This window comes from Rhinopithecus bieti, unplaced genomic scaffold (assembly GCF_001698545.2).
Source record: "Rhinopithecus bieti isolate Rb0 unplaced genomic scaffold, ASM169854v2 scaffold_26813, whole genome shotgun sequence".
NCBI classification, from domain to species: Eukaryota; Metazoa; Chordata; class Mammalia; order Primates; family Cercopithecidae; genus Rhinopithecus; species Rhinopithecus bieti.
This window is the reverse complement of record NW_016812144.1, coordinates 853,432-878,967: the sequence shown is the minus strand read 5'-3', so window position 1 is coordinate 878,967 and position 25,536 is coordinate 853,432. Positions and strand designations below refer to the sequence as shown.

The window sequence follows — 25,536 nt, the reverse complement described above, 5'->3', positions numbered from 1 at the left end:
CGGGCCAAAAGGCCACTGCCTTGCTGCCTGACCCTCTCTGGGCTCTGATTTCCGCCTCCCACAAGGTCCCTGAACAAGGCACCACCCAGCTGGGTCCTGTTGGGCTTTGAAGGGGGAGTCCAGAGTCTAGAATCTGCTAGCTCCAGTCAGCCGGTGTCACGCTGTTAGCATGTCAGAGGGTCCAACAATGTTTTCCTGCTGTGTGGGGGCTGACAGATTTCTGGGGGAGGGTTAACTCTCTCTATTCCTGGACCAAGAGACAGAACAGCCTGAAAACAGTCTAGCCGCCCCCCTCCCTCTCAAAAGGTGCCTCCCCTCTCCCCCAGGAATCCTCATTTTAAGTAGGGAGAGGAATTGCCTTCACCTGCCTGGGTGTCTCTAGACCTGGCTCTCCACCCCAAGAAGAAAAAGGGGAGGGGGCACCTTGATCGCCTGGCTGCTTGCCTGGGAATCCAATTAAGGCTGATTTCCACGGGCTCTCCACCCCTCAATGCCAGTCCAGCTAGCTCTTCCCTCTTCCACCTCTCCCCTTCCTCTGCATCCCCCGATGGAGCAAAAGAATCTGGGGGCTTTTGAGTGCCAGGAAGCCTCTGACCCGGTGGTCCCCCCTTGGACTGAGTCCCCGCCTCAGGACTGCGGACCCCAGAAATTTTCTGGGCTAGCATTTCCTTCCCATGGCCGCAGTGGGAAAGGAGAAGTTCCCACCACTCTCCTCCCCCTTCATCCTCCCCTCCTCCCGGCCCTGAGGGAGGGGGCGAGGCGTCCGGATCTCCGGGTCACCGGAGCAGCGTCTGCTGAGGATCGCAGGAGACAAACACTTCGTCACACAAGCACAGCACCCTCGGGATCACCTCTTTCAGACCGCATTGTACCGGAGGGGAGGAGGCTGAGGTTGGAGGGGCCCTCGACGTGCCTAAAGTCACCAGCCAATCGCCAAGCCCAAGAGGGGCTGCCATCCACGACCCCCGGCCGCGAACCCAAGCCTCTCGCCTTTGCCGCGCACACCCCCCAACCCCCCTCCCTGCCCCGGCGCCATCCCAAGTCGACGTCTCTAACCCAAACAAGCCCCTCCCCCGGGAGCCCCCTCTCCCTGCCGAAGGCCCAGGGTCAGCAGCCCCAGGAGGGACCTCCTCCCCACCCCACTCCCCCACGGCAGAGGTGCGAGATTTCATTGTCAGCCTGGCCACTCGACCGCGCGTGAGACTGGGGCGCAGGGCAGGGGGGGCCACTGGGCAGGCTCTTGTGCGGGGAGTGGGGAGGGGTCTCCAGGGGAAGTGTTTGAAGCCGCTCCTGCAGCGCTGTCCATATCCGGAAGCCGCCGGGGAAGGGAGGAAGGCGGGGGTGGGGAAAGCGCGACCTTAAGCGCTGGCGGGCGGCGAGGAGGGGCCGCAGCGGCCCGAGGAAGCGCCTGGAGGCGTCAGGGGCGCTGAGTCCCCAGGGAGGCCGCGCTCCCGGGAAGTTTCCCACCGGTTGCCCGGAGCAGGATCGGGCGCGCGGATCGCCCTCCCCGGTCCGACCAGCTTCGGGGCGCAGATTGAGAACTTGAACAGAACTCCTTCCTTCTCTGGCATCTCTCGCCTCCCCATCCGCGGCCACCAGCCCCGCCATCTCAGCCCCATGCCTTCCGCCAATACCACAGTCGCCAAGACCGCTCACCAATGCTTTGTGGAGGAAAGGGGAGGGGGGGATCCCCAGCACAACCAAACTGCGGCCAAAAGCGGCCCCCCCAAAAAAAAAAGGAAGAAAAATTCCTTCTCCTGAGACCGATTCCCTCAACCAGCGTGGAAAACCCCCAGACAGGCAAATCCGCAACTCCAGCCAAGATCCCGGCGCAGCGGGAGGGGTGTCCGCTGCGGGCGGCGACCCCAGCCTGCAGCCCCGGGCTCGGGGCAGGTCTGCGCGCGGCAGTGGGCCGGGGGCTCGGGGAGTCCTGGCGCCCACAGCGGCCCGCCGAAGACACAAAGCTCCGCCGCCAACAATACCTGCGGGCTCCTCCTGGGTCTCCCGGGCGCCGGCGCTGCGCGTCTCGCCGTCTCCCTTTCCCCTGCCGTCTCTCTCCTCCTCTCGCGCACGCTCTCCCTCTCGCCTCTTCCAGAACTCGGTGGCCAGATGAGATCCTTGGGAGAAACAAATGTGAGCGCCCGCACGATTCCTTTCTCTCGCCAGCCGCTCGCAGCGGCCCCAGGCTCGCTCCTCTCCCTCGCGCTCCCGCGCGCGCCGCGCCTCTCGCACCCCGCGTTTCCTTCTTAGCAGCCCCTGCGAGCGCCCTCAGTAGCCATTATTCACAGGCCGCTGGGGGACAGGAGGTAATTAGAGACGGCCCCGTGGCCGCATCCACTCGGTAAGCGCGGTGCTGGCGCGGGGCGCGCGCGGGGAGGGGCGCGCGACGAGGGGGCTTGGCTGCGCGCAGCCCGCGCCCCAGACGCGGGGGAAGGGAGGAGGAGGAGGGGCAGGGAAGGAGGAGGCGGGCGGGGGGACGAGTAATGAGCTCTGGAAGGGAGCAGGAGGAGGGGCGCCGGGGAGACGCTCCCTTGGCTCTCACCGCGGGGCCTGGGGTCACCGGCTGCGAGGCTCCGAGGCGCTTAGGGACGGGGGGGGGGGGGGGGGGGGGGGGGGGGGGGGTGTGAGTGTGAGAGTGCGCGCGCGCGCGCGCGGGCGTGTGTGTGTCAAAGACAGGAGGGGAGGGAGGGAATGCTTTAATATTTTTCCAGTGACTTACGAGCCTGCGGGTGAGGTCTTGGCTGTGCGTTTAGGTCCGTGTGTGTATCAGTGTGGCTGTATATTTCTGGTCTGTCCTACGAGTGAATGTCACGGGGCTTGGAGGGAGGGGGGTCTGGATACAAGCTTGTGAATGTGTTTCTGGGTCTCGGCGGGACTGAATGATGCGGCGCTGCGTGGGGTTGTGTGTCTGTGCGATTGTTTATAGGGGGTTTGTGCGACTCCGTGAGGTACTGCGTGGGTCGGATTGCGCCTGTGTGCGGTTGTGTGTGTATGGGATTGTGCCTGCGTGGGGCTGAGTGCCCGGAGGGCAGTTGTGTGGCCGTGTAGGTCTGTTTGCGAGTGGGCTTGTGGGTGTGTGGGGCTGCACATGTAGGGGCAGTGCGCCTGTGCGGGGCTTTGGGTTAACGAAAAGGGCTGTGGTATCTGCAGGCGGCCGTGTGTGTGGCTGGATCTGCGTGGGGTCTGAGGCCTGGCGGGTGGGGGTTAGTCCTCCTGGCGTCGGGGATCGCACCGTGGCAGAAGAGCCGCTTAAGGAGCGAACAGGCAGCGCCGGGGCCGCGGCGAGCGCGACGTGTAGTAGCAGTGGGGCGTAGAGAGAAGGCGGAGAAGAGGGGGGCCTTCATCGCGCACCTCCCCTCGCCGCATCAGACGCAGCTTGGAGATCCTGCCACTTGCGGGCCCCGCGGTCCTAGAGGCACAGGGTTTGGGGGACCCTCCCCAGCTGGGGGAGATGCCTACAGGCCGGGAACCCAGCGAGAACTGACTCGATGATCCCGGGGCAGCACAGAAGCACGCGGCAAGGACCGCCCAGAGAGGTGGGTCGCGGCCCGGAGACAGCCGAGAACTAGGCCGAGACAAAGAAGAGCGGGACCGGGGACCTTGGGGCCAAACCGCGCCTCTAGGTTCCCCGGCGGCCGAAGGGAGTGCGCTCGAGGCCGGCGCGTGGAGCCTGGCGGCGGTGGCTCGGGCCCCTCTTCGCTGTAGTCCCAGCAGCGGATCCAGAGCCCTGGGGGCACGTAATTACGCACCCCAGGGCAGGGCCGCGGTGAGGGGAGTACTGAGTGCAGCTGGCGGGCGCCGAGCCCTGGGGCTGTGATTGAGCGCGCAGCTGGCCCGCCCCTCTCCCGGCTGCTCACCGCCCACGCAGTCATTCATTCATTCATCCATCTATCCGTGGCTGCATCCACCCACCTTTCTATCCATCCACGTGTCCATCCATCTACCGGATTTACTGCACCAGGGATCACACAGATGTGTCAGCCCTGGCTAGTCCTACTACTTTTTCCCGCTGGCCAGTGAGTCTGTCTGTCTCATTCTCCTGGGCCTCCACCTCCACTTCCTCCTACTCAGGTCTCTCTGCTCTGGCAGGAGCACACCGACCACCTGTCACACTTGGGTTTTGCTGCTCAGTGATGTCCCAATCTCCCTTCTCCACCTACTAAACCCCCACCTTGCCCATACTAAAGTCTCCATACATCCTACACCCAACCCTGCCCATCATTACATGCCAGGTGGGCCTCGGGCACCTTTTTTCTGGCATTCCCTGAAGCCTGGTAGCAGGCCTCCCTACCAGAAATGAATCCCTAAGGTCCTGGGCAGCCCTGCCCCGCTCTGGGCTCCCCATATTTAAAATGTCAGGCTGCTTAGTCTCTGTCTTCAGTATCTGTCTTGGGGACCAGGGTCACTCAGTCCTGAGGCTGCTGGATGAACAAGGAGATGTGCATTGTGTATACCATTAAGGTGGCAATGGAAAAGCCCAAATGCCCGCTGGGGATCACCAACCTGGCTGGAATGTCTTCCCTCCCCTCCCCAGTTTCTGAGTGATGAGGAAGAGAAAGTTCCCCAGGTGGCTGATGACAGCCCACACAATCAGGCCCCCACCACCTCCTGCCCTCAGTCCCGCCTGTTGCCCCACTCACCACGTTGCCCCTTGCTGTTCCTGAATTCACCAGGCACACTCTCACCTTAGGGCCTTTGCACTTGTTGATCCGTCTGCCTGGAATGCTGTTCCCCACCTTCTAATATACCATGTAATTTACATATTTATGTATCTGGTGGGTATTTTTGTCTGTTTGTTCCTTTGGAATAGTTCCTGGTACACATTCCATAAGCACTTGTTCAATGAATGAGTTAGTGAATGCATGAAAGAATGAGGTTAAACCAAGCCCTCCTCCTGTAAGCCTGACCAAGCCCAGGGTTTCTCTTCTTTGAGCCAACAGTTCCGCTGGAGAAAATGGGGGTGGGGGTGGAAAATGAAGAACATCAGGGCCAGGACACGTCCTAAGACTCACCTGACATCACTCAGTGAGTACCCTTCACAGATTCCAGGTGGCTCAATGAGTAGCCTTCACGGATTCCAGATTCTGGGGATGGGTGTAGAGGGATGGGATGGTGGTGGGTGGCTTGTCTCAAAAAAGGGCAGAGCCTGTCATTTGTTCCAGGGGCTTCTCTTGTTCCCTGGCTCCCTGGGGACTCCCTGGAGCTCCTGGGGCAGTGGTACACAGGGGTATTGATTCAGCAGGGCTGCCGTTCACATCTGCCAAAGGGTGATGGAAACCCCAACCTGGCCAGGGCCCTTCCACAAGTGGTATTGTGGAGAGTCACAAGACAGTACCCCAAGGTCGGGATCTGACCATCCCCTAGAGGAGAAACCCAGGCTGAGAGCCTGCAAAGAACTTGTCAAGACCACAGCAACACGATCGGATCCCATCAGACTCTCAATTTCAAGATTCCTTGCTCACCTCCACCAAGCACAGTGCATGGCGTGTGGCAGTGCAGCAGCTTAATATGGATCAAATGAATGGAGTGGCAACCTCACAATTCAAACCTAAGTGTGCATGAACCCCAAAGTCTTGCTTACTCCATCAGACCCTACTGGCAGGATTCCATGGGATCATGGTGCCAGCACCCAGCACTCAAATGTTGCTAGAACACCAGCAGAGGAGGCTGCCTGGCTGGCAGGCTTCCTGCTCCCTAGGTTCTGACTTCACCTTTCACCAAGAGTCTGCCCCAAGGGAATTAGGATCCTCCCTCGCTGGGTTGGTAGTGGTGCTCACAGGTTTAAAGGGCCCAGTCCTTCCTGGTGAGGTGTGACTGTGTTTTGGAGAACCTAGGTCTAGACAGGTCAGCCCTTTTGTTTGCCAAGCACTATCTCAATAGCTGCTTTCATGCAAGTGTGTGTCCAGATGCCATTCCAGAGCTAAATAATAAACAGGAGCTGTTGACCAGAGAGGCAGGGTGGGTAGAGGGCTGGGGACTCTAAGCAGGGTCCTAGGGAATGCAGGCAATGGAGCCAGCCAAGGAGAAGGCTTGCTGACAGGCCACTAGGGACACCCTGGTGGAAACAAGGGAGAGGGAGGCCCACCAGGCCAGGCTGGTACACTACGACCCAGAAGTTGCATTCAAGCTTAGCCCTGGTCTGGTAAGCCCCACGCTGGAAGCCTGCAGGCATGAGGTCAGATGTGGGCCAGGTTTTAACATCATTCCACATATGTTTATTAAGTAGTGGGGCAGCAACTTCAAATCTCTATGTATCTCCCCCCCACCCCGCCCCCTCAGTCAGCCTCATTTCAGAGACTGGATCACTGAGGTCCAGGAAATGCACTTGCCCCCAGTCACGTAACTTGAAGGTGGCAGAAGTATACATACATTGGCTTGGTACATATTAACTAAGCACCTACTGGATGCCAGGTTCCATTCTACAGGTTGAGGATTCAGAGCAAGGAATGAGACAAAGCTTTCATTCTAGTCTTGACAGACAAGAAACAGAATGAATAAGTAAATAGCGTAGTATGTTACCTTAGGTGAAGCATGCTATGGAAAAATTAAATAAAGCCAAGGAAGGGGACTGGGAGCATCAGCAGGGGCTGTTTTTCTGTACTGAGTGGTCAGAGCTCATACTTAAGAGCATTTGAGAACACACTTGATAGACGAAGGTAGTGAGGCATGCAGCTGTCTGGGGGCAAAGCTGTGCAGGCAGAAGGAAGAACAAGTGCAAAGGCCCTGAGACAGCAGCCAGGCTGGGATTTTCAAGGAATGGCCAAGAGGCTAGTGTGGCTTGAGGGGAATGAGCGGAAAGAGATGGGGGCAGAGAGGGGACAGGGGGCCACACCTACAGGGGCTTGCACACACACCATTGCAGGGACTTTGGCTCTTAGACTGAATGAGATGAGGCGCTTTTGCAGTGTTTTGAGCAGGGGTGGGACACGCTCTCCCTTGGGTGGGCAGTTTCTCCCTGTGAAGAGAGCAGATGTGGGGCGCAGATGTGGGGCCAGGGCAGGAGCAGAGAAGCCTGCATCCTGCACTAGTCCAGGTGGGCAATGATGAGGCCTGGCCAGGGTGGGGCCGAAGAGAAGGGGTCAGATTTTGGATTTACTTTGAAGGCAGGGTTAGAGGATTCACTGACGTATTTTGCCTGAGCAACTTGCAAGAAGGATGGTTACGGCTGCTGGGATCTGCCATTCATGCTAGTGGGGCTGGTGGGAGAGCAAATGCCTCAGAACCCTGCCCCTCCTCAGCCTCCACTGTGCCTGCTCCAACACATTCATGCCCTTTGTGCCAATGTGGTAGCTTAGAAAACTGCTGAAGAGGCCCCGTTTTTAATGACTGTACCAGGAGCTGTGCCCTCTCTGAGTCAGCAGGGGGTCATGTACCCCAGTCACCTTCCCAGTTTCCCAGCCTTAATATCCCCTTTTTATGAGCATGTTGATCCAGGTCTGCAGCTGCCAGCCCTCCTGCCAGTTTTGTCTCCCAGACCAACTGCCCACAAATACCTCCTTTGGTATACATTTATGGAACCCACCATGTTCCAGGCGTTGTCTAGGGCACTGTGGGACAGCAAGGAACAGAACAGACATCCCTGCCCGTGTGGGTCTGGCATGGTCCTTCAACAACTACAGCCCTGTTCCCTTTTCTCCCCATCAAAACCCTCTAATGCCAAGCACTTCCTGAGCAAGCTGGGGCTACCATGTGGAATTGAGAGCAAAACACTCGAGAAAATGCTTTTCTTTGAAAGCAAAGAGCTTGATATTTTAGCTGATGGGGGTGGGGAGCATCGGGAGTATAGAGATCCAAGTTCTCTTACATTTTTGGAACATTTTCAAATAGTTTATGTTCCCCTCAAAGTGTCCCCACTTCCCTGATTCCAGGATGGAGGCTGATCTGGCCCACCCACCCTGACCCATGCAGGTTCTGGCTGGAGTGACCGCAGAAGGCTTGTCTTGGTGGCCACCTCCCCACCAAGGGAAGGGGGCAGGAGGGAGCACATCTCAGTCTCTGCCCTGGGCTGGGGTCTGCACAGGAATGCTGGTGTTGGGCCAAGACCCAGGCGTCTTCTGCCTGCCTCTGATCTGAAGGACCTTTGATCTCTTCTGTCTGTAGTTTTCCCTGCCATCTGTGTGTCTGTCCATCCTTCCCTACTTGACTGCAACAGGCCACCAGACGAGGTCAGTGCAGCTTCAGGCTCAAACAGGGCAGAATCCAAGCCTAAGCCCCCTCGACCCCCGCTGTGGACCCTTCACTGGACATGGGCTCCCGGAAGATGGCCCCGCCTACAGGCCTGTGGCTGCACCTCCACGCAGCCTCCTTCTCCTGAGGCATGCAGACTATGGGTATTCATCTTCCTTCCTCAGCGCCACCGTCTGAGTGAAGTCAAAGCTGCTGAACTTGAAAGAGGCAAGGCCCTGGGGTTCAGAGAACCCAGGTGGGGGACCGGAGGCTGGCTGGGGAAAAGAGAGGACTGGGCAGCTACAAAGGGAGACAGCTTGGGGGCTGGGGAGGATGACAACAGATGAAGGAGAGGGGAAAGAAAGGCAGGAGGAGAGGGAAGGAGGGTTATGGAGCCACAGGGCTAGGCGCCAGAGGGTGCCTAGGAGAGGCACTGAGAGGCAGGTAGGGGTCTTCTCTCAGCCTCACTTGGGAAGCACTGCCCTGCTCACCCTGGCACGGTCCTTGGCACCCTTTGTTCCTGGCTACAATGAAGCCACACACTCTGGACACATCAGGCTGGCTGGGGTTCACTGCCATGGCCATAGGAACAGCTGGGCACAGGCCTGCTTGGTAGCAGGACCCACAAGTGCCTTCTTGCCCCTGCCCCTTGTTCCCAGGGCTCAAACCTACCCCTGGGCCAGGGAGCCACCAAGGGGCTTGGGACAGTGGTGTGGCTGAGGCCTAACCTGTCTTCTGTGCCATACAGACTGATCTGCAACTGCAGCCACAGACTGACCCTTAGCCATGGCAGCAGCCACATTCTGACTCTTGACCCTGGTCGCTGTGACCCCTCCCCAATCCCAGCAACAGACTGACTCCCAGCCTCTTCCACAAACGGACTTCTGACCTCAGGCACAGGCCTCAGCCACAGACATCTAGCTGCTGCTATAGACAGACCTCTGAGCCTGCCACAGCCTGAGCCTCAGCCCTGACGCTGGTGGGGTCCCCCGGTGGTGGGCATCCCGTGGGCACATTCCACCAGGCCGCTCAGGGACATCGGGATGCGCCCACTCCATGCCATCCCACCCTGAGGTGAGTGGCAACATCAACCCCACCAGTGCCCCACGCTAAACCCACGGGGCTGTGGTGACCACAGCAGAGTCCGGCAGCACCACACAGGAGGCCCCTCCATCTTGCCCTGGGCCAGCGTGTGCAGGCCAGACACACGTAGACACACCCAACACAAAACACACCCAGAGTCAGACAGAATCACACAGTTACCTCATACGCAGCCTCCAGACCCTCCATACAATGTGCACCCAGACACACAGGCACTACACACATGAACAGACACGAAACCACACACACATGTACACAGACACGTGTGTGCACACACACACAGAACCCTGTCCCCCGCTCAAGCAGGGCACACACATCCAGAAACATGGGCATATACATCTGTGTGTATACACACGCAATCATACAGACACACACCTACATGCAGAGATGTATACACATATACACATGTATACATATAAATGACACGTGCACATGCAAGAACATGCAGATTTCTCTATGTAGAAGTCCACACACACCCAAGTGTCAGTCACTTGCCTTCACACGTCTTTTGTTCCCTGGCCCCAGGGCTCATGGGTATCTCTGGGTGGCTTAACCACTCCACAAGTGACCCCTCCAGCCGCTTCCCAACTCAGCTCAGAGCTCCATGGGCTTCTGCCCTCCCTGGACTTGATGGCAGCAGGGATGCTGCCTCCAGTCCTTTTCCTGGCCCCAGTTGGGTGAAGACCTCTCAAGTCCCCTGACTTTGTCCCAACGGGTGACTGCAGCTCCTGCCTAGACTCAAGCTGGCTATGACATGCCCTTACGTCTTTGGCATGACTTGGACAACTCCTTCTCTGCTAAGGGAAACCCATTCCCCCGCCAGTTTGTCACCTGCAAAATGGGTAACAGCGTGTTGCATAGCCTTCTAGCACCCCTCCACTCCTGACAGGAGGGCACAGAATGGACAACAGGAGGAGGATGTGGAACAGAATATGTGGGATTCCCAGGGGCGACTTGGCCCTCTCACAGCCTCCAAGTTCACACCTGCAAAGGGGCGAGGATCGGATCAGGCACAGCCTCTCTAGGGGCCAGCATGAGTCCAGGGGAAACTTTGAATGGAAAGCCGTTTCTGGGGGGCATCTGAATCTGTGGAGATCACTCCTGGAAGGATGGAGAAGAAACTGCTGGAAGGTCAGGAGCAGGAGGGACACTTGCTGCTGTGCTATCTGAATTTCTACCACGTGAATGGAAGGGGCCGGGGAGGCAGAGGAAAGACGCCAATGACCACACCACTCCTCGAGCTTCTCCTCCCGGTCTGGTGTCATCCCAGAATGCCCTGGTGGAACCCAGGTGGCTGCACCATAAGAGGGGGTGGGGTGCAGAGCTGGAGCTAACTCTGCCAAGCAGCCCACACGGAATCCTCTCAGCCATCCTCTGAGGTGGGTGTCCTTAGCCCATTTGAGAGATGCAGACACTGAGGCTCTGCAACCAGAAGAGAGAAGAGGCGTGGGCCTGGGTGGAACCTAAACCAGTGTCCGGTCTCACAGCTTGTCATGGGGCTGCTTTTTACCTTCCGCACCAGGGCCCAGGTCAGAGGAGCCCAGCCCAGGGACAAGTGCAGAGGAAACAGGCAGAGCCCCTGGCTTCAGATGTCCCCTGGCTCTCCAGCAGAGGACTGGGTAAAATGATGGCTCTTGGCTTCCCACATACCTTAAGCCAGAAAAGGCATCCCCTGCTCACCCCCAGTGCAATTCCTGGCTTGGGCCTGTCCTGGCTGTGTGCCCCTGGGCAGTTCTACACCCTGTCTGAACCCAAGTTTCCAGAACTGAGGTGAAGGATTGCATTTCTGCTCCTGCTTACCTAACAGAGGGTGATGTGGGTGGGATGGGAAGCAGCATTCTAAACTGGGAAGTCCATGAGGTGGAAGGCGACATTACTACCTCTCTCCCCAAGCTCAGCAAGAAAGCTCCTGGGCCGAGACAAGGAGAATCCTCCCAAAGCCAGCACCTGCAACAAGGCAGCTTGGAGAGCAGACCTGCGGACCGGACACTTCACCCGTCACGACAAGTGGATGGCCCGAGCTCAGCCCACAACCAGGATTTCCTTCCAGTCCTGCTTCTGTGCCCTTCTGCAGGGGAGAGGCTGCCTGCTGCTCAGCTTCCTTATTCGACCCACAGTACTCCCACAATGTGTGCCAGGAGGCTCGCATCCAACTGCTTCCCATTACGTTTCTGAGCCTCAGGTTTTTCACCTTTAAAATGGGGAAGATTAGCAGGGCCCGGGATGTGCTGGTGATAAACAGAAATGAGTGCATGAATGTCACTCAGGGTTGGCCACGCCACAAGCCCTTCGTAAATGTTAGCACTGATGATTATCATTCCCTCCTGGACTATGGAGAGGTTTGAGTTTTCAATCTCCAGGATTAGTATCAAATTCCAATTTCACAGCAATGGCCTAGACACTGAATGTGGAAATCCTACTTGGTTGTGCCACCAGGGTACAGGTCCACCCACGCTTTGTCCTGAGAGCTGAATGACCACCGACACAGGTTCTGGGCTGCTGGTCCTCCAGTCTCTTCAGAACCTCCCAGTGGCCAAGGTAGGCAGGGAGAGGCTGGGAGCCCCCTTCTGCAGACCCAGAAACGGGTTCAGAGAGGGAGCTGAGGAAGCAACAGGAAGACAGATTTCACCTCCATATAAGGAAGAGCTTGCTAGCAGGCAGGGCTGCCCAGAAATGGAAGGAGGGAGCTGCTCGGTAGGTGGTGAGCAACCTGCGGCTGAAGGCATGCAAGCAGAACGGGACAGCCTCTGGGTAGAGGCATCGTGGGCGGCTGGGACACTCTCCAGAGGAGGGCCGCTGGGATCTCTGGTCCTGTGACTTGACCAAGGCCATGTGAGCGGGAATGGAATTCCAGAAGGTCAGAGCCGGGGATCAGAACAAGCTCCTGCTCCCAACCTCCCACGTGAAAGCCGCGCAGCTGGACAGATCCACAAGGGCTGGAGAGAGAGCCTGAGCCCCTCCAAGTGGATCCCCCATCCCTGGCCCTAGTCACAAAGTCTTTATGTTTTTAGAGACAAATGCCTACTTTTAATTTTTTAAAATTGAAAAGTACACAGAAGTAGAAAGACAAAAAAAAAAAAATCCAGAATCCCCTTCACCCTGTGACAATTACTGTGAATATTTCCTTACAATCTTTTCTTTCTAAAAATATTTATTTACTTATTTATTTATTTTTTGAGACAGAGTTTTGCTCTTGTTGCCCAGGCTGGAGTGCAGTAATAAGATCTCGGCTCACTGCAACTTCCACTTCCCAGGTTCAAGTGATTCTCCTGCCTCAGCCTCTTGAGTAGCTGCGACTACAGGCGTGCATCACCATGCCCAGCCAATTTTTGTATTTTTAGTAGAGATGGGGTTTCACCATGTTGGCCAGTCTGGTCTCGAACCCCTGACCTCAGTTGATCCATCCGCCTCGGCCTCCCAAAGTACTGGGATTACAGGCATGAGCCACCGTGGCTGACCTATTATTATTATTTAGAGACAGGATGTCACTGTATCACCCAGGCTCTAGTCTCAAACTCCTGGGCTCAGGTGATTCTCCTGCCTTGGTCTCCCAAGTAGTGGGGACCACAGGCACCATCATGCCCAGCTCCTTGCAATCTTTTCTATGTGCATGAAATTTTGGTTAGAAATCTGCATGTGCTTTAAAAAAAAATTTTTTTAGGTATAATTCACTCACCATAAAATTCACCCTTTTAAAGGGGACAACTCAGGGTTTTGGTATATTCATGAAGTTGTGTAACTATCACTGCTACCTAATTTCAGAACATTTTCATCCCCCTCCCAAAAAGAAACCTGTTCCCATAGGCAGTCACTCCCCATTTCCCCACCCCCACCCCCCGGCAATTGCTCACCTCCTGTCTGTCTCTCTGCATTTGCCTGTCCTGCGCATTTCATATGAACGGAATCATATGATCTGCAGCCTTTTGCATCTGGGGCTGGTGTGTTTTTAATGTACAATTTTCTAATCCTATTTTCACATAGCATTATACACAGTCACCATTTCCATTTACTACCAAGTCCTTAGAATCAGTATCGTGTTTACTGTTTGCACACGACAGAGAGGCTTGACCACAGTTTCCTCAGGTCACCCTCTGGTGACTGCCCCCATCCTATTCAGGCCCCATCATCACTCAGCCAGACAAGTGCAATAGCCCCTTCTGGGCCTCCGAGACCCACCCTTGCTCCCCTGAGCCCTTACAACACCCAGACAGAGCCTGTTAAACCAAGTCGGATCCTGACCCTCCCTCACTCAGAATCCTCCATGGCTCCCACCTCACGTAAGACTTAAAACCAAGCTTATACCACAGTCCACAGTCTCCTGTGCCATCTGACCTCTGCTACCTTCTGACCTCACCTCCTCCCACTTCCCAGCCCACCCCCACTGCAGCCACACAGGCCTCTAACACACCTAGCATAGCCCCACCTCAGGGCCTTTGCACTGGCTGCCCATTCCACCCAGATGTGGGCTCGGCCTTGCAGCTGCTCTCTGTTCTGGAGCCCTGCTTTCATATGCTTCCTAACACATATCACCTGATATATGTTTATTCACCGTCTTCTCCCACTAAAATGGCAGCTCTGTCACGTGTTGTCTTATTCACTGATAGAGCCCCGGCACCTAGCACTGAGTTGCAGCTCACTGACTATTTGGGCTGTTTCCAATAAAATAAGGAATGTAAAAGAAAAAATCCCAGGCGCCCCACAGCGCAGACGTTATAAACTGGTGGTCCTCTGCCTGCGGACATGTGCGGTTTAAACCACACTGTGCCTTTTGTTAATTGAGCCAGCATTTGAGAATCAAGAGCGTTCACATAAAAATCCAAATTCCAGCTTCTCTTGAAAACACGTATCTGGTCATCAGGGCCGGACAGTGCGTGACAGCCATCAGCAGGCACTAAGGGGCTGGGCCTGGGGACATTCCCACCCGCGGTTCCCGGGAGCTGAATGCTTTGTCCCTCCTTGGAGGCCCCAGATGTGGTGCCCAGGAGGAGGGCTTGCCCTGGGAGAGAGCCCAGGCCTCACCTCATGCTCCCACCTGATATCTGGGCCCTAATGCCCCAAAGCACCAATAAGGTCCCATGCACATTTATTCAAAGACTGGGACCTCCCCAGGGTCCCTACACTTTCTGGGAGCCCTTACAGCCACTGTTCCTTTGCCTGGAACTTCATCCTACGTCCTCTAGGGTTTGCCTCACTTTGTCCCAAGACCTGTCGAGGCCTCTATCACATCTGGAACGTACACAGGAGGTGTCCATCCCGTGTACACCTCCCACTTCCCTGCAGCTCCATCCCAGCCTCCCTAGCCCCTGGCAGTGTCCAGCATGCCGTAGGCCCTTGGCCGCCTCTGAAAGGACTGAATGGCAAGCACCCACCCCCCCAACCCCGGGGAGCTGGGAGGACCTGGGGGACAGTGCACACACAGGAGGGTCTGACTTGGGTCACATTCAGTGCCAAAATGCATGTTTGTCACCTACTGTGCACCAGATGCCTCAGGGGCACAAAGATGGAAATCGTGGGGGACGGGTGGCCCAGGGGTGCTGCGGCAGCCAGGGCCTGTGTGTTTCTGCTGAGGAGGGACAATCTCCAGCCAGGCTGTGACCAGAGTTCTTCCAGGGCCTCAGTCTCCCCACCTGCACGCAGGGCTCCCCTATCACTAGCCTCTCAGGCCCCAAGGCTCAGCCCCGCCTCCCCACCCTGGAGAGGTTTTCCGGGTACTGCGGCCCTGCCTTCCCATCCATCAGGATTTTGCTGCATTCCTGTGAGTCATTCTCCAAACAAACCGTGTGAGGGAGAGAAAGGAGCAGGGGAGGGGGAGGAGGAGGCTGGGAAACAAATCAGCCCTACCTCCTCCCTCCCACCTGCCCCCCCATCAACACCTCCACACAGGCACATGGGGGCCCTCAGGAGAGCTCTGGAGTATGAGGCTGGCTAGCTTATGCCATGAACTTGCTGTGTGACCTTGGGCAAGAAGATGGCCCTCTCTGGGCCTCTGGAAAAAATGGCACCAAAGGTCCCCACCTACAGAATGCATAGGCTTCCCAGAGGGCTCTGTCTCAGATGAGGCAGGGCCTTGTGGGAGGGGTGCCCTGGCTGCCTCCACCTTTTTACCTCAGTTTCTCCACCTCTGAAGTGAGAAGAGGGCAAGTCCTTGGTAGCTACAAGGAGCACATCTGCCAGGTGGGGCTGGGTGAGGCCAAGCCACCAGTGCCAGGGCCAGCAGGGCCTCCCCAGGGAGTCCCAGTCTCGGTGGCCACGGTGCTGCCATTCCCCCAGCAACAGCAGAAAGGCCACCACTGGCAGCCTCTGACTCACAGGCCCCCAGGGCCAGGAGGGTCTCTGAACAGCCCCTGTACTCTGGGGTGGGGATGGAACGCTGCTAAAAGGAGCAAAAACCCCTCCTCACAGCCGCAGCTGCGACTGTGGCCATATGTCCACGTGGGGATGGGTGGTGGAGAGTGGGATGGGTGCCCCAGGGTCTCCATGTGGCTCAGCTCCCACAAGGGGTCCTGGCTAGATGAGGGGTGTGTGCTTGGCACGCAGGCAGTCCTTCTCCTTGAAACGTTCTTTTCTGTGGCTAAAGCCCCCTCTGGGCTCTGATTCTCTGTGAAAAGCAGGCTTCTGAGTCACCTCTGCTGCTGCCACCCTGGTGCCAAGTGTGTGAAGGCGCACGTGACCAGGTGCGTGTCTATGTGCTCGAGGTCTTCAGGACCCTGACATGAGTGTGGCCAGGACTGGGCAGGTGGTGCAGAATGTGTGTGTGTGAGGGTGTGAGAGGGGTGTGGGTGTCCAAGGGTTGACCACCTGTGGTGGGCATGTGGGCACGTCCATGTGCTGTGAGCGTGGGGTGCGCCGCCACAGGGCTGGCATCTAGGAATGTGCGCACGCCTGTGTGCTGTGCAGGCTTCCTCCTGAAGCACCAGCTCTTGGAACTGCCTCCTCCTGGGTGCTCATTCTATCTGGCTCCATGAAAAACAGGTTTCCAAGATTCTGGAAGCTGCACCCCCGGCCCGCACGGAGCTGATTTGGGGGCCCCTTAAGGTTCAGAGGAAAGCTCCAGGCCCTGGCACAGAGAGTGCCTGGCCACATCACTTTGGACCTAGTGCTGGGGTTCCCCTCCCGGAGGCCCAGCAGCTCCTTGGCCCAGAGAAGGGAGCTCAGGACCAGAGTGAGGCCAGGAGCCTGGAGGGGCATGGGGGCCCACCAAGGGCAGGGGAGGAAAGAGACTTGGGAGGCGGCTGCCCAGGATGGAACTGCAAATGCCCCACTGTGACCTGTCTGTCAGGGCAGCTGTGGAGAGGGTCAGCTTCCAGCCGGGACTGACTGTGGTCAACCCAGCAGGGAGGCCGAGGCAGGCAGAGGCCTCAGGAGGCTGGAGGGGTGGAGAAGAGAGTTGGGGTAGGAGTATCTGGGGGCCGGCAAGGGGCTTTTCTGAGTAAAGGTGAGACCAAAGAAGAGAGAGACTGAGGGGAGCCCGCCTGAGCATCCCCTATGATACGGCAAACACCAAACAGCAAAGCCGCGTGGCCAGAACCCGGCCAGCTCCAGCTCTGCTCTCCCTAGGCGCTCTCAGCCTCGCAGCCTCCTCCTGTGGACACAGATGCTACGCCCTCCTTGGGGTCTCTCAGCACAGTGCCCAGCACACTAGGCCCTCCATCAGTCATCACTGTTGTCATAATGATGGTCACCAGGTGGCTGCTGGAACACACGGGAAAAATCCCAAGCTGGGAGCCTGGAATGGGCTCCTCTCCTTCCCTTCCACTCTGGGCCTCAGTCTTCCCATCTGTAAAGTGGCATGTGCTGGCCCACTCTGCATCTGAGGGTAGGAAAGGCCTGTGGAGGACTGACAAACTGCTCCCTCTGTGCCTGGAGCAGGGGTGGCAGGAGCCCGGGGCACAGGGTTCAACTCCAAACCCCGGCAGCTGTAAAACTGTCATGTTTTGGTTGTTTCCGGATGGGCTGCAGCATTTGAGCACAGAGAGAGGATGGGTCAGTTATGGTGTCCACTTACGGTGCCCAGCCTGTGACAGGGACCATGGTCTTCTAACTTCTGGGCCATTGCTCTGTGCCCCTCACCTTGACCAGAGTCCCTCAGTCACTAGAAAAAGTGAGCTGCCTGGAATCACAGGAGGTGTACAAGGAGGGGTGCGATAAAGTAACCCACTCACCCACTGAGTCAAGATGCAGCCCAGGGGACCCCTAAGATTCCATGATTCTAGAATGGAGTCCCTAGCCAGGCACCCTAGCACACACCTGCAGTTCCAGCTACTCAGGAAGTTGAGGTGGGAGGATTGCTTGAGCCTAGGACTTTGAATCCAGCCTGGGCAACATAGTGAGACTCTGTCTCTAAGGAAAAAAAAATGTACATATATATATTATGTGTGCGTATATATATATATGAGACGAGAGGACAGGAATGTGCAAAAGCCAATTTCTTGTTCTTTCAATCTAGGCTGATTAGCACTAGTATTGTTAGAGAAAACAGGGCTTGCTAAGCAACCAGCTTCTCAGATTTCATCAAGGGGGTCTCCTCCTGGGGAGGGGGCCTGCCTCCCCTCCTGCTGCCACCTCAGGGTTATACACTTGGAGAGGACCCAGAAAAATGGCACACGCTGAAGCACCATCAGAGGGTGGCAGCAGGAGGAGGAAGGGGGAGGAGCATCGCAGAGGCAGAGACCCAAGAGGCCCGGGGTGCCCATTTCCCCCATTCCTTGGAGATGGAGGGTGAGGTCAGCTTGGTCAATGTGGCTGCAGCTTCTGAGGCCTGCCAGAGCCTCCAGGAGCCTTCTACTCCCCTTCAAGCCTGCCTCTTGCAGTCTCTAGCTCACTCAGAATGAAAGCTAGAGTCTGGCCTGCATGGTGGCTCACACCTGTAATCCCACCACTTTGGGAGGCTGAGGCAGGTGGATTGCCTGAGGTTAGGAGTTTGAGATCAGACTGGGTAACATGGTGAAACCACGTCTCTAACAAAAATACAAAAAATTAGTAGGGCATGGTGGCATGCACCTGTGGTCCCAGCTATTCAGGAGGCTGAGGTGGGAGGACCACTAGAGCCTGGGAAGCAGAAGTTACAGTGAGCTGAGATCACGCCACTGCACTCCAACCAGGGTGACAGAGTGAGACCCTGTCTCAAACAAACAGAGAGTCTTCTAGGAATCCTCTTCCCTCTCTCAGTCCCCTCCAGTCACAGTGGCTCCCCTGCTGTTCTTGCAACATGGAAACACATTCCTGCCTCAGGACCTTTGCACTGCTATTCCCTCTCCCTGCAATGCCCTTCTCTTAGACATTGCAAGGTTCACTGACCTCCCTCGAGTCCTTGCTCACCTGTCACCTCAGTGAGGCCTTTCCTGGCACTCCAATTTAAAACTGCACGCATCTCCCCCATCCCTGAGCCCCTTCCCTCCTCTACTTTTTTTCTCACTACATCTATCTTCTTTTTAAAATTAATTATTTTCAGAGACGAGGTCTTGCTATGTTACCCAGGCTGGATTCAAACTCCCGGGCTCAAGTGATCTTCCCACTTCAGCCTCCTGAGTAGCTGGGAATACAGGTACATGCCACCGTGCCCAGTTAATTTATGTATTTTTGTAGAGGCAGGGTTCTGCTATGTAGCCCAGACTGGCCTCAAACTCCTGAGCTCAAGCGATCTGCCTGCCTTGGACTCCTGAGTAGCTTAGGACTAAGGAGCATGCCTCAGGCCCGGCCTATCACCTTCTGAGAGGCTCTACACTTCACTCACTTAGATTGCGGTTCAAGCCTGTAATCCCAGCACTTTGGGAGGCCGAGACGGGCGGATCACGAGGTCAGGAGATCAAGACCATCCTGGCTAACACAGTGAAACCCCATCTCTACTAAAATACAAAAAAACTAGCCGGGCGAGGTGGCAGGCGCCTGTAGTCCCAGCTACTTGGGAGGCTGAGGCAGGAGAATGGTGTAAACCCGGGTGGCGGAGCTTGCAGTGAGCTGAGATCCGGTCACTGCACTCCAGCCTCGGCGACAGAGCGAGACTCCGTCTCAAAACAAAACAAAACAAAACAAAACAAAAACTTTCCTGTTATACAAGATCAGCATTCCAATGGTGGAGTCTTTAAAAACTTTTTCCCTGTGGGAGTTTCAATTCTTTTTTTCCCCTGAGCCCACACAGAGAAGAAATGTGTACCTCCCCCCAGTGCAGGCCCCACCCTCAAACCAATGTTTTGTCTATGGGCAGGAGGAGTGATTCTCACTTTCCTTCAATGTCCTGTCCATTCACCAACCTATATCCTGGACCTCTCCCCTGGATGCCGCTCGGGTACCCCAACTCTAATCTGATCCCTCAAACGTTCCCCATCACTGCACAGGGCACCCCCATCCAGCCCCCAGCTCCCTCGGGCTGCTGGTGCGGCTCACAACCACTGGCCATCCAGCCCTGGGCTTTTCCTGGCCCTGCTCTTCCTCTTCAGACCCATGCTGGCCGTTGCCCACCTGGATCGTTGGCCCAGCCACCTATCTAGTCTTCCTCCCTTCAGCTGCCGGCCTCTCGTTTAACCGATGCACACCACTCTCATCATTCAGTGCAGAGCACTGCACACCCTATGACCCAGGGGCCAAAGTCCCCCTCCAGCCTGGCCACTATGTGGTCCCATCCCTGCTGGCCAGACCCAACTGCCTGTTGCCTCCTGTCACCTGTAGGCCTTTCTCAAGCAGACCCACTTCCCCAAGTGCCATTCCTTCCCTCACCCCAGCTCTGCAAATCTGATGCCCCACCCCCAGCATCCCATAGGGGCTGCTGGCCTCTGGGCAAGCGCTGTGGCTCTGCAGAATGACAGAATGATCCACAGCTGCCTGCTGGCCTGTGCACTCCCTCCAGGCCTATGAAACAGGTGCTCAAGTGGCGTTTTTTTTTTTTTTTTTTAGACAGTCTCGCTCTGTTGCCAGGCTGGAGTGCAATGGCCCGATCTTTCTCAACTCACTGCAACTTCTGCCTCCCAGGTTAAAGAGATCCTCCTGCCTCAGCCTCCCGAGTAGCTGGGATTACAGGCACGTGCCACCATGCCCAGCTAATTTTTGTATTTTTAGTAGAGATGGGGTTTCACCACGTTGGCCAGGATGGTCTCCATCTCTTGATCTCATGATCTGTCCGTCTCGGCCTCCCAAAGTGCTGGGATTATAGGCATGCGCCACCAAGCCTAGCCTTTTTGTTTGTTTTTTGAGAGAGGGAGTCTTGCACTGTCGCCCAGGCCAGAGTAGAGTGGTGCGATCTCAGCTCATTGCAACCTCTGCCCACTGGGTTCAAGCGATTCTCCTGCCTCAGCCTCACAAATAGATGGGACTACAAGTGTGTGCTACCATACCTGGCTCATTTTTGTTTTGTTTTTTTTGAGACAGAGTTTCGTTCTTGTTGCCCAGGCGGGAGTGCAATGGCGTGATCTCGGCTCACTGAATTTTTGTATTTTTTAGTAGAGATGTTGGCCAGGCTGGTCTCAAACTCCTGACCTCAGGTGATCTGCCTGCCTTGGCCTCCCAAAGTGCTGGGATTACAGGCGTGACCCACTGCACCCGGCCAAGAAATTTTTTTTGAAGGAATAAATGATGTAAAGAAATTGGTGAGAAAGTGAACAAATGAGTGAGAAAATGAGTCAAACAATTATAGAAACAGATTGGTAATAAAGTTCTATTTTTTGACGGGTCTCCTCCATGGCTGTTGTTCTCCTGGATGGACCCCTGCAGGGCTGGGGGACAGGCTGGAGTGATGATGATGATGATGATGATGATGATGATGATGATGATGAATCAGTCAGGATGTGCTAGCCATGTTGCTGTAACAAAACCCTCAAATCTCAAGGGCTCAAAACAGCAAAAGTTGGTTTATCCTTCACACTACCATCCATCGCAGTGGCAGGGAAGATTCCTCTCACTGAGCAGTTACCACCTTGACCTTGGGCTACCAGAGGAAAGTGAGTTCTGGGGATCCTCATGGCCATGAAAGGCTCTGGCCTAGAAGGGACATGTCACTTCTGCTCACACCTCACTGGCCATAACTGGTCACATGACACTCCCCCCCCTCAAAAAGACCACCAGGAAGTACAATTTCCCCACAGGCTTGGGAGGGTGGGGAACTGGAAACTTTGGCCAACATCTCTAAGGACATCTTAAACACCACCACCAATAACAACACAAGCAGCAGAGGCCACGTATTAGCTCCTCCCGTGCCCTGGACGCCAGGCTAAGGACCTGAAGTGGGAGTTTCACTTACTATTCATGGTAATGTCCTGATGTCAGGACTATGCATATCTCGAGTTCCAGATGAGAGTTAAAGCCTACAAAGTAAAGGGACTCGCCAAGGTCACAGAGCTCATGAGGATGGGGTTGAGATCGGAACTCCTGTCTGTGTGTGCCAGGCCTTTACATACCCCACTGCCTGGCACAGGTGCTTGGGGAGGCTGGCTGGTGGTTAAAGACTGCCCTAGGGAGACAGCCCCCCATGTGGAGGGCCATTCTGACCACCCCACCACAAAGAACCCCGTCAAACTGCCATATCCACTTCCAGGTGTCCAGTGCTGGAACCCCTGGAGATGATGCGGTTAGTCCCAGATTCTGCTAAGGACAGGCCCAGAGGGAGCAGTGCTGGAGCCAAGGTCACACCTTGTGCAGGGCTGAAACGAGACTTCAAGTCTTTGTCCACCATGGTCTGAGTGTCCCTGGCTGCCTCAAAACTGGGTGTCCAGCGACAGCCTCTGCCTCAGGAAAGCCCCTCAGAAGTGAGGGTAAACACACGCACTCCACCTTCTTGGCAAGCCAGGTGAGGGCACAATGGTCCACCATGGCAGAGTCCCCAGGTCCTGGCCCATCAAGCCTGCTGCCCTGACTGCCTGGGCCACTCCCCAAGGAGCCGGGCTGCCCTGGTGCACGGGGGCTCACTGCTCCCACAGACAGTCCCCAATAGGGAGACCCAAGAGGCCTGGGGTGAGAGGAGACCATGCTCCAAGGCTCCACAGCCAGGACCTCTGAAGACAAGGACTTGGGCCTTCTGGGAAGCCAGAGGAAGGTTCTGCACAGAGTAGAACGGAACAAAAGAAAAGGGGTTGGTGGAGTTTGAAAACAGCCCCAGCTGGGCATGAAGGATCATGCCTGTAATCTCAGCACTTTGGGAGGCCAAGGCGGAAGGATCATTTGAGCTCAGGAGATCAAGGCTAGCGATCTATGATCATACCACTGCACTCCAACCTGGGCAAACAGAGCGAGCCCCTGTTGAACTAAAACAGAAACAAAAACCGACCCAGCTCTGCTCTGTGACCTTAACCTCTCTGAGCCTCAGTTTTCACTATGCTTGTTTTGCTCACCAATGGCCCCCTCCCCCTGAGCCCCAGAGCCATGCTCTAACACCTTTCCAGAGCCACAGCTGGGTCCCCACCCCAAAAAGATTATGGGAGAACTCCTCCCGTCGCTGCAAGAATGCACTGCCCTGAGAGAGTCCCTTCCAAAGGTTTTGGGCCTAAGGGCTTGATCAGAAAGCAGTCCTCACCCTGCATGGAAACCCTCACCCATTATATTCCCCAGGTTTTGCGGATGATTCTGACTTGCAGTACAGCCTTCCTGTGTCAGCCTGGCCTCCAAGCAGGGCGGTAGGGGGCGCAGCTGTCCTCCTGACCCTGACCTGGACAGGAAGTTGGATCCTTCCTAGCGTCCTGTGAGCCCACTCCCTGCCTGGAAGCCTTGAATCTCCAAGTCCCCTTACAGCCCCTGTCCAACTCCTGGGGGTGGAGGTGCAGGTTGGGAGGGAGAGTGATGGAGCCTCCCCACTGCTTCTGAGCCCTGCCCACGGCTTACTGCCCCAATCATCCAGTTCACAAGCATTTATTGAGCACTTACTACACGCAAAGTGCAGTGCTAACCACCCTCAGAGAGACGAAGTTGAAAGGCAGGGCCCCACCTCCTCACAGTCTTGCAGAAGCAGCAGATGCATTACTGATGCCCCACAGCTCCGCAGTTACACACACAGGCTTTGAAGTCACACAGCCCTGGGTCTGAGGCTCAATTTTGCCACCTCAGAGATGAGTGACTTTGAGCTCACTCCTCACCCCAACTGGCCTCAGTGTCTGCATCTGCAGAATGAGATATTAAGAGAAGCCACCTCACGGCTGGTGATAAACTACTAGATACCAAGAGTTTCACACATAGCCTGGCAGGGAGGTGCTAAACCCCTGTGAGCCTCATTCCTTGCCTGGACCAGAACAAGGGCAGAACTCCGAGGCATGCCAGTAGGGACCTCCCTCTAGGTTTCCACCACCTCATTAATCAGGGACGACTGTCCACCCAGCTGTGATGCCACCTGACGCCCCTGGCAGCCTGCCCATTCACCTCCATTTTGTCTGCAAGGACATCTGGGGACAAGAATGGGGGAAGGGGCATGGAGTTGGGCAGCAGGCCCCACTGCTATTAGCCCTGATGGAATCACTGCTCATCCCCACTTCCCATACACAGTAGGCTCACAATAATCATCTGAGGCTTGGCCTGGTAGTGAGGAACCCAGCTGAAGATAATAGGCTGCACCGCGGGATGGGTGGTACAAGTTTTTGTGCCAACTGAAGGGTCTGTATTTGGTCCTCTTGGCAATAGGGAGGCACTGAAGGTTGCTGGGCAACAGAGGACCCTCTGCCCACCTTTCCAGCCTCATGCCTCCAGACTTTGGAGTGAGCTCAGTTTTTCTGTGGTTGTCCCTTACCCCCTCTCCCCTCATGTTAGCCAGTGTTCTGCCCTAGCCAGGGCTGAACTCCAACTGTTTCCCTACCTGGAATGTTATTCCCGCCAGTCAGCTCACACTTATCCTTCCTTCTAGGCTGAGCTTAGAAGCCTCTCCCAGCCTTCCCGGTTTGAGCTCAAAGACTGTTCTCTGCTTCCTTTAAATTGGTCCTTTTTCCATTAGAGGACAAGTATTCCTTTTGAGAGTTGCCTCCCCCAGACTGGAGTCCTTGGAGGGCAGAGCCCAAGTCTGACTCCCCTCTGTGCTCTCGGCATTGCCTGACACAGGCAGGACCAGGGCTGGGTGGCCTTCCAGTGGGCATTGTGCAATGCTTTAGGCTGTGGTCTCTGAGATGCACAGAGGGAGGAGGGATGGGACTGGAAAGGGCAGAAAGGAGGGGCTACTAGGCATGGTGATGCACACCTGTAGTCTCAGCTACTTGGGAGGCTGAGGTGGGAGGGTTGTTTGAGCCCAGGGGTTGAGGGCTACAGTGAGCCATGATCGCATCACTGCACACCAGCCTGGGCAACAGAGCAAGACACTGTCTACAAAGAAAGAAAAAAGAAGGGCTGGGTACACGGGGACATGGAAGAGAGAGGGGAAGGAAAGGGGACCATCTAAAAACTGCATGAGCGGTCTGCCTACTCCCTCTTCCCTGTTTTCCTTCCCTCTGCAAAAAGAGAAGAGTGAGGAGGCAATGAGGGAGAGAGGAGGGGCAGGCGCCTATCCCAGGATCACTTGATGGGGTGGGGTGGAGCACAGGGAAGTCCCACAGAGAATACCATTAGGTCTCAAGGTTTCCCTGAGGTTCCCATCAGACTCATAGCCCCCTGTCTAGGCAGAAGGCTCAGCGCAGCACTGCAGCTCCCACAACCCCAGGGCCATCCCCAGGGAGATGGCAGGGGCATGCAGAGATAGGGCAGTCAGACAGACTGGCTTCAGTGAAATGTCAGTCCAGAGGGAGAACACACCCAGACGACTTTCACCATGGGCTAGCCCACCCCCGAACAAAGGGCCCATCCCCATCCCCATCCCCATCCCTATCCCAGGACAGAGGCTCATCTTGTTGGAGGGGCAGGGGTGGGGTTTCAGGGAGGATGAGAGAGGGAGGAGAGGGATCTTTGTTGCAGGTAGCGGTACCAGCTTCTAAAGACGAAGGGGGTAAGGCCGAGATGAGGCAGCTGGGGTATCTGCGAGGTCACATTCAACCCTCCAGAGCGCCTGGCATGTAGTGTGCAACCACCATTATTATTGTTCGTGCAGAGGAGGGTGGCACTGGGTCAGTGGCAGCAGCAGGTCCCGAAGGGCCTTGAATGCCAACCCCAAGATGGCCGGGGGATGGCGCGGGGGAGCACGAGGCCGGCGCGGTTGAACTCCGGGGCGCGGGCAAGCGGGTCTCCGCCGAGGCAGAGCGATAAATTAATGAAACGAACTCGCCACGCCAGCCTCTCCCGCGCAGCGCCGCGCCCCGAGGACGAGCGGGGCCGAACTGCGGCCTCGGCGGAGGAGGCCCAGCCTCGCGGAGGCCCCGCCGCTCTCCGCTTCCCTCCCTT

The 25,536-nt window shown here is 56.3% G+C and overlaps 1 protein-coding gene across 4 annotated transcripts in view; it reads right to left on the bottom strand.

Moving 5' to 3' along the window:
• The window catches only part of RAI1 (retinoic acid induced 1), a 133,608-nt gene that overhangs the window by 84,857 nt on the left and 23,215 nt on the right, over nucleotides 1–25,536 (bottom strand). For 2 of the 4 annotated variants that reach the window (XM_017895571.1, XM_017895569.1), the window contains exon 2: nucleotides 1,983–2,117. The exons of 1 other annotated variant lie outside the window; for it this stretch is intronic. The gene's annotated coding sequence lies outside the window, so the exon portion shown is untranslated. Of the gene's footprint in view, nucleotides 1–1,982; nucleotides 2,411–25,536 lie in introns of those variants that run through there. One more of the 4 variants, XM_017895570.1, reaches the window with a different exon arrangement.